Raw genomic sequence first — 13,528 nt, forward strand, 5'->3', positions numbered from 1 at the left:
CAAGATCCTGTCTGAAAAAGAACTAAAGCAAAAGGGACCTGGGGTCATGGCTCAAGTCAGAGTCCTGGCTTAACAAGTAAGCTCTGTATGTAAGGCTGTGAGTTCAAACCTTAGTACAACTAAAACAATGAATGATGCAATTAATAATTAACCAAGGAAATGCAGAAACCAAAAGTATCATGGCCAGGGCCTCTTTGATCTTTAACAAAATGACCAGAGGTGGCCAGACTGGTTTCCTAAGTAGGCTATTGTGAAAGGCCATGGCCTAGCCAACAGGGGCCCTTCCTGGGCGCCTCTTTCTCTGTCACCGGAAATCCAATTCAAAAAGCATTGCTCTTTCCATTCATAAGGGCAGACCACCTTCCTCTCCAACGCCGCAAATCCTGCTAGCTGCCCTCACACTACCCCGCCGTGACTGCTCTGCTGCTCTTTCTCCTCAGCACGCAACTGTGCTCCCCTGCCTACCCACTGCAATTGATGGGCCTTAACTCCAAGTCCTGACTTGTTGCTTTGTTTTCAGAGCCTTAGAGTGATAGTTCTTACATTCCTTGGCTTGGCTCAGCTGGATCCCTGACCCTGTTAAAATTCCTGTTTGGAGAGTTCTCTAAGAACTTGTCTCAATGGCGCAGCTCTGAGATGGGGCCACTGCAGTAGCCACAGAGATGCCTGAGAGTGAGATCCAAGATGTGTTTTCAATGCACTGCATATGATTTGATAGATTTAGACTCGAGTATTGAGGGGAAGAAAGCAATAAAGAAGGACTCCAGTGAGATAGGGAGATTTAGAGTGCAAACAAAATTCTCATTTAGACACAATCAATTTGGAAGTAACATTAAGCCAGGAGGTTGTATAAAGCAACTGAATAAATGTATGTTGAAAGTCAAGCCAAAGTCAGGGCTAAAGGTTTAAATTTTAGAAGTTTTAGATTATTCATGCTACAAAGAATACAATTGCTTTATTGACTATTACACATGACCAATTTATTAGAGTAGATCCTGACCTGTAGGAAACAAATTTTCTTTTTTCAAGAAAGCAAACTGTATTAATAGAACTGAATGAGATTTCTGTGAGAGGTTATTCATTTTAGTCACACATTTGCAATCACACTCTCCTAGTAGAGCGAAAGCCACGAAGTGGTGGAATTTAAATGGCAGACAGTAGTTTCTTTCTGTGTGTGATGATGGTGCTTCATTGAAAAACAGAGGAATGATTCCTCAATGTGCTTTATATTCTTGATGAATTTAGTCTGGAGATACATGCCTATAATCCCAGCTATTTCCTAGGGGAAATGAAAACTAGTCATTCTATCTAAAACAATACCTGAAGCAAAAATTAAGAAAAAGGCTAGAGACATAGCACTCAAACAGCAAAGCCATAGGCTAGCAAATGTGAGGCCTCTGAGATAAGAAGCCCAGGTCTGTTCATTAGATTAAATGTATATATTATATATATGATATATTCCTACACATAGTATGCATGCATACATTTCTTCATGTTTGTCTCCTCAAAGCATTTTTGCCTCCAGCAGGAATGTGGTGACGTGGATTTGTTTACATAGAGGAAGGAAAAAATAAAAGGAATCCTACACACATGTCCATATCCCCCCGGGAGACCCTTTGCTTTCCTTTTTTTGAACAGCCAAATTAAGAAATGGGGTAAAAGGATGGAATTAAATCAACATTATCTCAGACCGGCTAAGTGGGCATCTTCACATGGCATTGTCTCGAGATGACCCGTAAACCTGCTGGCTCTCGTTAGCATCCCCAGCCAATCTGCCATTCACGTGTGGCAGTGAGTGTGCCAGTAATAAAGTGTCTGGACTTCCCTCCCGCCCCAGGGGCTCCGGGGCTCACATGTTTTGAGTATTCGAGAGGATTGTGCCCATAGTTCTGATCATCTGCCAGTGGTTTTTCCTGTTTCCGAAGAATGTGAGGAGGCAGATTCTCAGCAAGTGGAATGGTGGCCCTCCACGCCTTTACTGGTAACCAGAGTCCCTCAGAGACAAATGAGTCTGGCTGAACCAAACCTGGTCCTGGAGATGGAAAGTTTCCCAATGTTTGGCTCATGTATCTCCATCCAAGGACACATCCTGACATTTACCAATGGGCCTCGGTCTTCCCTTGAAGAACTTGTCTCCCAAAGGGGAACACTGCCATGACATTAGAAGTTCACGGATGCTTTCAGAGTGCTTCCGAACCCTAGGAGTTGGCCACAGAGAATGAAATATAAAATACAGATCAAGCACCAGTGCCTAGAGGAGAGAGGTGCTGGTAAAAGATGTGAGTCCCAGCTCCAGGCTAAGGAATTAAAGTCCACCAACCTGAAAGTACCCAAAGGGGTGTTCAGGCCAGCGCATTATGCTTCCTCATTCAAGTTTTATTTCGGTTTTACATACTCGACCATTGCTCATAAAACACAATGCTGTTTTCTGTGATCAGAAATAGATGTGATACTTCTAGATAGGAAAACAACCCAAATATGTATTAAAGCTTACATCAAAAGTCTACCTTACACTTTTCACATCTCCAGTATGCCCCAAGAGCTCTGTTATTTAATCTGGAAATTAACAGGTATCCCCAAAGCCAAATGTATGCTCAATCAAGGAATACTGCTGCTGCAGCTAACTTTGCCTTGAATGAACACAAAAGAATAAATCTTATTCTCCAACCCAGAGCTGAATTAACTAAAGGAGATAGATTATATTAACAATTCCAAATACTATTAAAACAATTTCAAATACCAATTCCTTCTGAAAAGACCTTTGAAGAAGTTATTATAACCTTTAGAGATTAGATTACCACATTGTAAATGACAAGCAAAATACACTTAAATCCAGATCTTATGATACTGTTCTGGTTCACCCTTCTTCAAAGACACATCTTCAGTTATTTCAATTAATTTAGATCAATGGACAATCTTTTTGTGTGTTTTTAACCTAGTTACCTTACCAGCCTTTCTCCAACCAAGAAGAATAAATAAGGAACAAATGCTAATTCTGTGGGTACAAATTGTGACCGTATAACTTAAAAGTCCAGCTGATTCCTCATGAACTTTGGAGACTACATAATGAATCTCATCGAGCCACACTGGTCTCCTGCCTTGATTTGAAAAAAAAAAAGAATATGAATAGTTTCTCATTCTTTCCAGAAGCATAAAACCCTAAAGATAAAGAAAGCCGCCACCTAACGAATGTAGATATCAGATGGAAATTGGAGTTAAAGTAGATTTCTATGCATCTGCACATCCACAATTCTTTCACTCTGCTATGTTGTCTCTTTGACAATTGGCTCCTGTTGACTCAGCTAAGGCACTTTTTCCAAAAAGGTGACCTATAGAAATATGGATATTTTGGATGGGATCAACATTTTGAAACTTTACACTTAGTCATTCGAATCATATTTTCTTCATGTCTACCATTTTTATTCTATGTAAACAATATATTGTATTCATCTGTGATTGGACACAGAAGCAATGGAATTCTCACCATCATCCTGTCAGAATCGTCAAGGAAAACGTGTTTTTAGAGAAAGCTTTAAAAATTATAGATTGAACTAGATATATTGAAAAGGAACAGAATTAACTACCAAGCACTAAAGGTGTTACTATGTATTGTATTTGCTAAGTCCATTTGAATTACTGAATTTTGCAAACCTGAATATCTAATCATAAAAAATTGCTGTTATAGAAGTTCAGGAAAATAGAATATATGTTATATAGATAACCTGGCATTCGACTCCAGACAGAAATAATAAATTGGACCATATATGTTAAATAATATGTTAAATAATAATTGGACTATGTATTTTTTAAATCATCTTCCAAAGAATTGAGAGGCAGATCCTTAAACCTCTAATCTTATTACTGGCTAAATTTTCAATTGAGGAGAAGGGTGAGGCCAGGAGAGATGAGGGGTGTGATAAGGGGGTGACATTGATCGAGGCATGTTGTATTCATATACTAGCGTGCTTATGAAACTCCTTTGTACAATTAGACAATTTTAAAATTCAGTGAAAAATATTGGGATACATTATAATCACTTTTCCCAATATTCTACTTCTCTGGCTGTCTCTAGTCAATAAGCCTATAACCTGAAAATGAACACGTAAACACGCGGTTGATAATATCCGTTGCCACTAAAGCTCGCAGCCACTGACAGAACCCTTATGGCCCTAATATAAAAATTTCTGTCCCTACAAAATTTTCCCTAGAGGGGAAGATGTCTGCATATGCTTGAGATGAATTGGCTGAAAATATCGCTATGAACTTGGTCATAGCAAGCTGTTCTGCTGCATGGACTTGAAGTGCTGGCTCTGCTCTAGTGTCGATAAGAGATTAACTTTATCAAAGACTGGAGATAAAGGCTCCAGTACATTGATTCATGTGACTCTGGTCACAAGAGTATAGCCAATACAAAAAAAAAACCCAAAAAACAAAACGCTTACCGAGGAACAAAGACTGCCTCATTCATGGTGAGAGACAGGCATGAGTACTGCTGGCTTAGGCAACAGTAGTGTAAAAAAAAAAAATGTTTGGCAGAGGTATTTGAATATCGTCTCCGAAATCAATTGCATTTTTTCATGGAACTGGTGCAGGGACTGCTGATTAGATAAGGAAACCAAATATTGCCTGGCCTTGGAGCAAAAAGGTCCACCAATTACATGAGGAAGCACAGAACGGGGAGCGGAGAGGAAGTGCCTTTGCTCTCAACAGGTGACCTATTTTCTTTCCCAAAGGTGGGCTCTGGATTCTGCATGGAAGAATCGCTCCGGGTACGGAAGACGGGTTTGGGAGGTATGGATCGGTGGGTGGCCTTGGGTTTGGAAAAGCAATGCTTGACTAGCAATGCTCTCCTTGATCTTTTTGAGGAAAGAGACTGCAGCCTCCAAACGTAGAACTTGGTATAGTGCTGAGAGGGGGCAGGGGGTGGAGAGGACACAGCCCCCATGCGGGAGGAAGGAGGGGAGTCAGGGGTGTGGATGAGTAGTTATGGGTGACTCCTCTTGCACATTTTTTTCAATAATTAATTGTGTAGATCTACAAAAATAAAAACAATTTTTGACCTGGAGTTTCTAGGATATATCTATATCTATATATTCTCACAAATGATCACAAATGACTGAGCGTAAGGTTCTTTTTCCCCTTCCTTTCCCATGGATTTTCCTTGCATAGGTATCGTGATGTTGTAGCAAGGGGGTGCTTCTCGACTGTAAGTTCTGCTCGTCATTTTTTTAAAATGTAAATTCAGCAGGGAAGTTTGAGAATATAGTTCTCATGGCAGGTTATAAAAGATATTCGCCCTGTGAGGCCAAGGGTTTTATTTTTGCTTTCGAACCCTCACATGGCTTCCCTCTATCATGTATCATCAGACTTTTTTATATGGCTGCACTGGGGTTTGAACTCAGGGCCTGGTACTTGGGAGGCAGGTGTTCTACCATATAAACCATGCTTCCAGCCCTTGTATTCCACATTATGCAAATTAAATGACCCAACAAAGATCCATGTCGGGCTTATTCTAAGGAATAAATACTGAGGGACCTAGTAAAGCAGGATGGATGCCATGCAGGTTTGTGATATTTTAAAGTTTTGTATGTGATCATTGTCCAATTATCTTTTTTAAAGTATTCAACAAGCACTTAGAAAACACAATTTTCCCTTGAAATTTGCATGAAAACCTTTTCAAATGAAGTGGAAAATGCAACCACCAATCCCTTGTTTGGGACATGTGGAAAAAAACAAAATGAAACAAAACAAAAACAAATACACATAGCATCTGGGGGGAAAAAAAAATCAAGTATCCAAAGAAGCTGACAAAGCACGAACCACCCACCAAGTGGTTGGTATGGATGAGCTTCAGAAGTAAAGGAATCTTGGACATTATTTTACAGATGAAAGAACTCATACCCCAAATTCGAAGTCACTTACTTGAAGTCACCTAACCAAAAATATTGGACCCAGGATTACAACTCTTATGTCACCCTTTCAGTAATGTCAAATGGGCCGCAGAATGGCTTCTGTTTAAGTGTCTCAGGGATGTCGTTGCTATCTTGACATCTTGTAAAATTAACCTCTCCACAATTTATCTCTCTGAACATCTGTTCCTTTCATGAACTATGAAGAAGCCTCCTGTTATTATAGATATTTACATGCCGGCTTTAATACTCTTCGAGGTGTTTCAGAGTTGGCAAGATTTGTGTCTTTGTCCCGTGTATGTGATCCTCACTTGTCACATGCTATTTGGCGCACCTCAGGTATTTAATAGTGAGGGAAGGAACCCATTTCAGAAGGGTAGCATCTTGCAAAGCATCTTGAAGATTTAGCATCACCTTCTTCATACTGGAGGAGAACGTTCCGATTAGATAAACACGTGCATCAACAATTCGACATAATGTGGATCATTTTACCAAGTAGGTGTTAGCACCCCAAACCCCAACCCTGCTTCGTCAGGTGTGGGAGAGGATGGTGAAAGAGCTGGCACCAATCAGGTAACATTGTACTCACACACTCACATGCCGAGTGAAAACACCTTTGTACATCTACTTAAAGCTCTTCGTTAAGACAGAAAATAGTTCAAACCTAATTTTCTGGCCTTCTGCTATACTCTTACTTTCGTTGATTTTTTATATGATTTTATTTATTTTCTAATTGCTATTTAACTATAATGCTGTCCTTTTGTCCTCTACTAATCACACCTCTAGAAAGGTTTTCTTTCATATTTTACGACACTTGCTTTCCTGTTCCATAAGGTACTGGGTATTGAACTTGGGACTTGGCTTGTCCTCTTTTGTAAGAAAAAAACATTAATCTCTATTCTTATTTGCATTTCTCAAGTAAACACACCCAGTTCTTCAGTATATGGAGCCTTTGTCTATATAAGATTCTAGAATTTCTGGAAAAGAGATGTCGTGTTTTGAACATAACCCTTAAAAATGACCCCCCCCACACACTCAAAGCACACAGTAGGCTTTCAGCAAGCACATAGCAAATGTTAGTGTAGGCCTGTGGGAAAATATCATCAGTCACCATTGTGGGACAAACTAAAGCCACTTGCCTAGAGATCAAGGGTCTGCTCACTGTTTCTCTGAGTGAGCCAGGCCCTCTGGATGCATTCTGTTAGCACATGGCCCAGAGGACAGGCCATCCCTTAACACCGAGCTGACAACAGATTGACTCATGTCAAGGCTTATTCGTACAACCATTTTGCCTGACCGTATGCAAAACCCTTTCATCTGTAGGAGTTATTAGTTCATTTATGTTATTCTCCAGATGGTAGAAAACCCGAGGGAGAATAACAAGATTTTATGAAAGCACTCCAGATGTTCAAAACTTTACAGCTTCGGATTCAAACTAAACAATATATATTATGAGGTTTGTGAGGTTCTGCTTTCAGAAGCTCTTAGTGCCTGTGGTTTCACAAACCCCCATCTTCACAGTGCATTCTCTTGTTTCCCTCGAATGGAACAGCTCTATACATTTTGCAATATATCATTGTCATGAGTTATTATTCTCAAGTGAGTTCTGAGTACAATGTCCTCATGAAGTACAGAATGCATTGTAAAGTCATGTCCTGTGAGCCAAGGAAACAGCCGTGTAGAGTTTAGAATAAATCTGTGTAAATGTATGTGTGTATGTGTGTGCGTGTATGTATGTGTGTGTGTATGTGTGCGTGTGTGTCTGTGTGTCTGTGTCTGTGCCTGTGTGCCTGTGTGTATGTGTGTATGTGTTTGCATGTGTGTATGTGTGTGTATGTGTGTTTGTGTGTGTGTATGTGTGTTTGTGTGTGTGTTTGTGTGTATGTGTGTATGTGTGTATGTGCATGTGTGCATGTGTGTATGTGTGCATGTGTGTATGTATGTGTTTGTATGTGTATGTGTGTATGTGTGTGTATGTGTGTGTGTGTGTGTATGTATGTGTGTGTGCGCCTCTGAGCAGCCGCTGGTACTGCGCTCTTTGGTGACAGCAGCTCGGAACTGACGGCTCCGCACAGGCCGGGCTCTGAGGGCCCACGGATCCGCAGTGGGCCCCGTGAAGAGGTTTGTTGCCTTTCCCTGGCCTCGGAAGCCGAGGAAGCGAGTGGGAGGAAGACATTGTAAATCCTGAGAAAGATCCACGGGGAGCTGAGCACTACCTACGCCTGCCTGGGCGAGTCTGAAATGGGGTGGAAATCTACCCCAGGGGCCCAGGGACCTAGGGACATAGGGACTCAGGGACCGAGAGACACAGGGACCCAGGGGCCCAGGGACTCCGTCCACATCCCGCTTCTACCAAGCCGCTGCCGAGCCAGGCTGCCAGGCTGCCAGGCTGGGCGCAGGGCAGGCGCGCGCTGGACTGCTTGGCTGTCTTGGGCAGCTGTCCGGGGGGCCCCACTGGCCTGGCAGGAGGGAGGGAAGGGGGGAAAGGAGGGAAGGGGGAGCCAGGTGGGGGTTCCCTGAGCAGCCCAAGGCTGAGTCCACAAGCCAAGAACCCCTTTCCATCGGGAAAGGGCCTTGCTGAGGGGGTCAGCCGACACGGTGGAATCCCTCCACTGGAGAACTGCCCTGCTTAGCGCCTTGGCGGTGGTGGCTGTGTTTTGCTTGGTGGGATAGCGTCTTCTTTCAAGCTCTCATCCCTGAGTTGGTTTTCCACCCAGTACCTTCAATTCATGTCTGAAGATTTTGGAATTTGCCTCCTTCTTTCGGTACAAATGTTTGGGAAACCCGAAGTGGTTTGCTAGCTCATCACTGAGGATTGTGAACCCTGCAGAAGCAAAGGAATTGCAGTTGTGTCTCTAAACCTTCGTGGCACGTTTGGAGGAACCGGCTTTCGAAAGTGAGTTTGAGGAATTACCCCTGAGACTTGCTTTCCCACTCAGCCCCATCCATCCAGCAGACAAATGAAGAGATTCACCAGGACATACAGCAAGGACGAAAGCCTCCGTTTCAAATACATCTTTGTCTCCACTGACATTCCTTCCAGCAAATGAAATTTCAGAACAATTTTGTTAATTAAAGCTTGATGTGTTGAAAAATCCAATAAAGTTACTGAAGGATTAAAAAAAAATACTCACACAGGTAGAGTAAGAAGGCCCTGATGCCACGGGGTGGCTGTTTGATTGTGACCATGGTGACACCAAATTATTATCTGCAGACAAAGCCATGCAGAATGAATACTTGGTACGTAAAACAAGATAATATAGATCCATAGCAAGAAAGACGGGCTAATTTAATAGGAATTGTTCAGGTTGGTACATATTAAACCATAGAAAGTTCAGAAATGGTAGTTAAGCATGAAGCCAGCACCTCTGGCTCATTTCTATCACCCACGTTACTCAGGAAGCTGAGATCTGAGGAGCACAGTTCAAAGTCAGCCCAGGCAAGAGAGTCCATGAGGCCATTATCTCCGTTTGATCACCAAAGAGCCAAAGGTGGAGGTGTGCCTCAGATGGCAGAGCTTCATCCTCGAGAAAACAACCAGCAAGCAAACAACGGAGGAACAGTACCCAGGCCCTGAGATTATCCCTACTCTAGTACTGGCACACATACCACACACACGCAGCAGTTACACATGGAAAATGGAAGTGAATGCATTCTCTGAGGACAGCTTAGCCCTTAAAGGAAAACACAGCTGTTTATCAAGATGCAGGATTTCAAAATGTCGTCCACGATTATGTGACCAGCCTCCCCTGTGAAATCACGTCACCTTGGTGGAACTGTGCCTTGCCTCGTCCCCACCTGAGCCTTCTGTTTGGGGGTCTCCTTCAATGCCATCTCCATCATGCACTTTCACCTTTCCTCCTCCTGCCCCAGTCAGTATGAGTAGAATCCTGACTGCAGGAGTTTTGGAAATCACGCTTTGGATCACCTGCTGCTTTTCTGACTCCAGTCTCTTGAATGAGGAGCTTCATTGCCATGGAAGCATGTCCCATGGAAGGGCCAGGGTGACTGAGGAGGGAAAGCTCAAGGCTAGATTTGTGCTGAAAGGAGGCACAAGGTACAGAATTAGCGTCATAGCTTAGTTTGTATTGGAAGGTACCCAAAAAAAGGATGGTTGATTGCCTCTGATCGTCAGGAAAACATTATTTTGGCAGGAGAAATGGTTAAGCAGTGAGTTAAACAGTATATCAGAACCTCACAGCAAATACAGACAGTTGAACAGAAGTTCTAGATTGTTTCATAATCACCGGAAGGCTGGTCATAGTGGCTTAATCACAGCAACTTGGGAGGTAGAGATAGGGGGGGGATTGTGCAAGATCACCCGGAGGAAAAACATTTAATCTATCAGAAAACAGCCTAAAAATTAGGGCTGGAGTGGTACTGTGCTTATTTAGCAAGTGTAAGTAAGGCCTTCATTTCAAACTCCATTACTGCCAAATAATTAGAGATAGATGAAGAAGAATGAAAGAGGGGGGGAGAGGAGGAGGAGGGGAGAGAGAGAGAGAGAGAGAGAGAGAGAGAGAGAGAGAGAGAGAGAGAGAGAGAGAGAGAGAGAGAGAGAGAGAGAGAGAGAGAAAGGCAGTCCAGGTGCTGGTGGCTCATGCCTGTAGTCTTAGCTACTCAGGAGGCTGAGATCTGAGGATCAAAGTTCAAAGCCAGCCCATGCACAAAAGTCCATGAGACTCTTTTCTCCAATTAACCTCCAGAAAACCAGAAGTGACACTGTGACTCAATGTAGTAGAGCGCTGGCCTTGAGCTAAAGAGCACAGGGACAATGCCCAGGCCCAAAGTTTAAGCCCCAGGATCAATAAAAGAAAGAGAGAGAGGACGAATAAAAGAAAGAAAACATAAATTATAAAACTAAACCCAACAGGAGACATGCACTTTTCCCTTTTTCTTTTTCTTTCTTTTTTTTTTGTTTTTTGTTTTTTTTTTTTTGCATTGAGGTGTAGAATTTCTAACCATACTGGAACAAAAATGAAATAAAGCTTATTTGTCCCTCTTGCTAAGAGAAAAGGAATGGGACAGATTTCGGTAGCGGGAAAAGGTAATTTGTAATTTCCTTAACTGCCTTCCATCTTTGGAAAGGCTTGTATTCAGCATTAGGGGAATGCGTGTCCTTGAGGTGACATTTCGTTATGTGCTCCTTGTATTCTGAAATCTAACTTTTAACCAAGGTCTACTTTTCTCCATGCATTATTAACTCCAGCTCCCAGTATTGCTTGACCCAGAATTAGAGATTATGATCTGTGATTAGCAGAAGAGCCAAAAAGCATTCGTGGGAATGCGTGCAGGTAGACGTGGGGTTCTGTTGGTGAACGTAGTCTCTCCGTGCCGCCAGGAGCTTGTACTAAAAGACTTTAGTATAGAAAGCCAGGTGCCAACTATTCTAACTCTCACCACGTGGGCAAACAGCTTATCCCTGGAGAGTCTCCATATACAACTTTAACCACATGAGTGCTTTCAATCAAAACCAGGAGCCTCACTCACGCTGGCCTTGAATTATCTATGTAGCCAAATATCCATTTAATATTTTAGATATAGAGGTAGGATATTTTTAAACACGGAAGTCATTTATGAAGAGATGCTAACAGACCCTCTTTTTCATCATATGGAAGAAATTGAATTGTAGGTGCATCCTTTTTCCAAGCCTATGGATGATTCTGGAGAGGTGATGAGCGGAGGGAAGAAACAAAAACAAAAGAATTGAAATTCGTAATGATTTCTATGTGGGGATTTTTTTCCTGCAGCATCAGAATGCAAACACAGGGTGGGCAAATGGTTTGCCATACGAGGGTAACCACTCACAATAACATGGATTTCTAGCAGATTCATCTGAGAAACGGCCAGTTAGAAACACACGTGGAAGGGCATGAGCGTGTAGGTCACAGACTGGCCTCTTGGGGGAGCTCATTTCCTTCCTTCCTTGGGAAGAAATTCCTCAGGTGGATCAATATGTAATCAGGTGCCAACAAGAGGAGCCTGGGGCTTGGGGCGCTTTCTTCCTGTAAGCTGCATTCATTTCTTCTGCTGCAATCATGTGAGATAAGGTAAACTGTAGACTATTGCTGCCTGCGGGTATTTGGAGTCTTGAAAGATTAAGCCATGAGCATTTCTCACCAGCCAGGTGATGGCCCACCAGGTTCTGAACAGACAGATTCGAAAATACTCAAAACCACTGCATCCTGATCACCCACCATAAAAGTCAGAAATTAAAAGACTAAGAAGTTCTCGCTGGATAGAACCAGGGTGAGACCCGACAAGAAACGTGGAAGATGAACATAGAGGAAAACAAGCACGCAGCATTACCAAGAAAAGGTAAAACTTCAATGAAAGGAAAAGCTATTTGTGGCCAGGAGATCCGGTCATTTTAATATGGTCACACACTCTAAAATAGGCCACACATTCTACCGAGATCAATCAAAATCCCAGCCGACTTTCCTGGAGAAAGTGAGCAGCTCATTCTAAAATGCGTATGGATTTGTGGTGTATATGGATCCAAGAAGAAAATGTGGCACTTGTATCAAAATAGAAAAGTAGGTCAATAAGATAAATCTAGAGATGAAACCCTGCAAATATATCTAATGATGCATTTTATATGATTCAAAGGAAACTTCATGGGCGATAGGGAAAACACTTCCAGAAATATTACTAGCAAGTCTGCTCTAAGACAGACATCACTTGAAAAACGTTAACCTTTGCACCTTCTAAAAAAAAATATAACTCAAGATAAATCTCAAAACTACGTACAAAACCTAAAATGACAAGATAGGGAAGAGAGAGAAGAAAGGGGAGGAAGAAAAGAGGAAGGAGGAAGGGACAGGAAAGGAGAAAAAAAACAAGAAAAGAGATTGAAAACAGGAAAAATGCACAGGCTGGATGAAAATCGTCATAACACAATGTATCTAACAAAAGACATACTCAAATCACAAAAATAATTATAACTAAGTAAATCAAATTTAAAAATTCCAGAAGAGATGAAGATACAGAAGAGACAATGCCCAAAAGAATACAGCCAGGAAAAAAATGCTTATACCATTAGCAAAACAGAAAAGCTCAATTCCTCAGGCATGCCACTTCATACCCATTCTCATGAACACAATAAAAATCACCTATCAATTGCTAACAGAGATATGAGCCAATGAGTCTGGGGTGGGGGAGGGTGCTGCAAATAGTACCAATATGTTGGAAATCTGATAATTTCCTATTAGTCTAAATGAATATATATATATGTGTGTGTGTAATATATACTAGGTTTTACTACTTCTTTCCAGTAAAACCTTAAGAGAGATGAAACCATGTGGTTACAAAAATGTAAAAAAATATGTTCATGGCAGGAAATATCTGGGAAGGGTACTTAAGTAAAAAAATTTTTTTTGCTTGGAAATTTTAAGGAGGACACATTATATACACAAACATGGATACCTCTTTAAGAAGTTATACTAATAAAACAATGCTGAGATAAAAATACTTACTGGATGATGAAATTATTTTGATAGAAACCAAACCTAATACTTATTCCAAGAGGAATTTGGGCAGTTGATGCAAGAGGGAAAAATCCATTCTCTTCCTTAAGGTTTTGATTTGAGGATACAGACATTTGTCAATATTCATCAAAG

This window comes from Megascapheus bottae, chromosome 26 (assembly GCF_031878675.1).
Source record: "Megascapheus bottae isolate mThoBot1 chromosome 26, mThoBot2.hap1, whole genome shotgun sequence".
In the NCBI taxonomy this organism is placed as follows: Eukaryota; Metazoa; Chordata; class Mammalia; order Rodentia; family Geomyidae; genus Megascapheus; species Megascapheus bottae.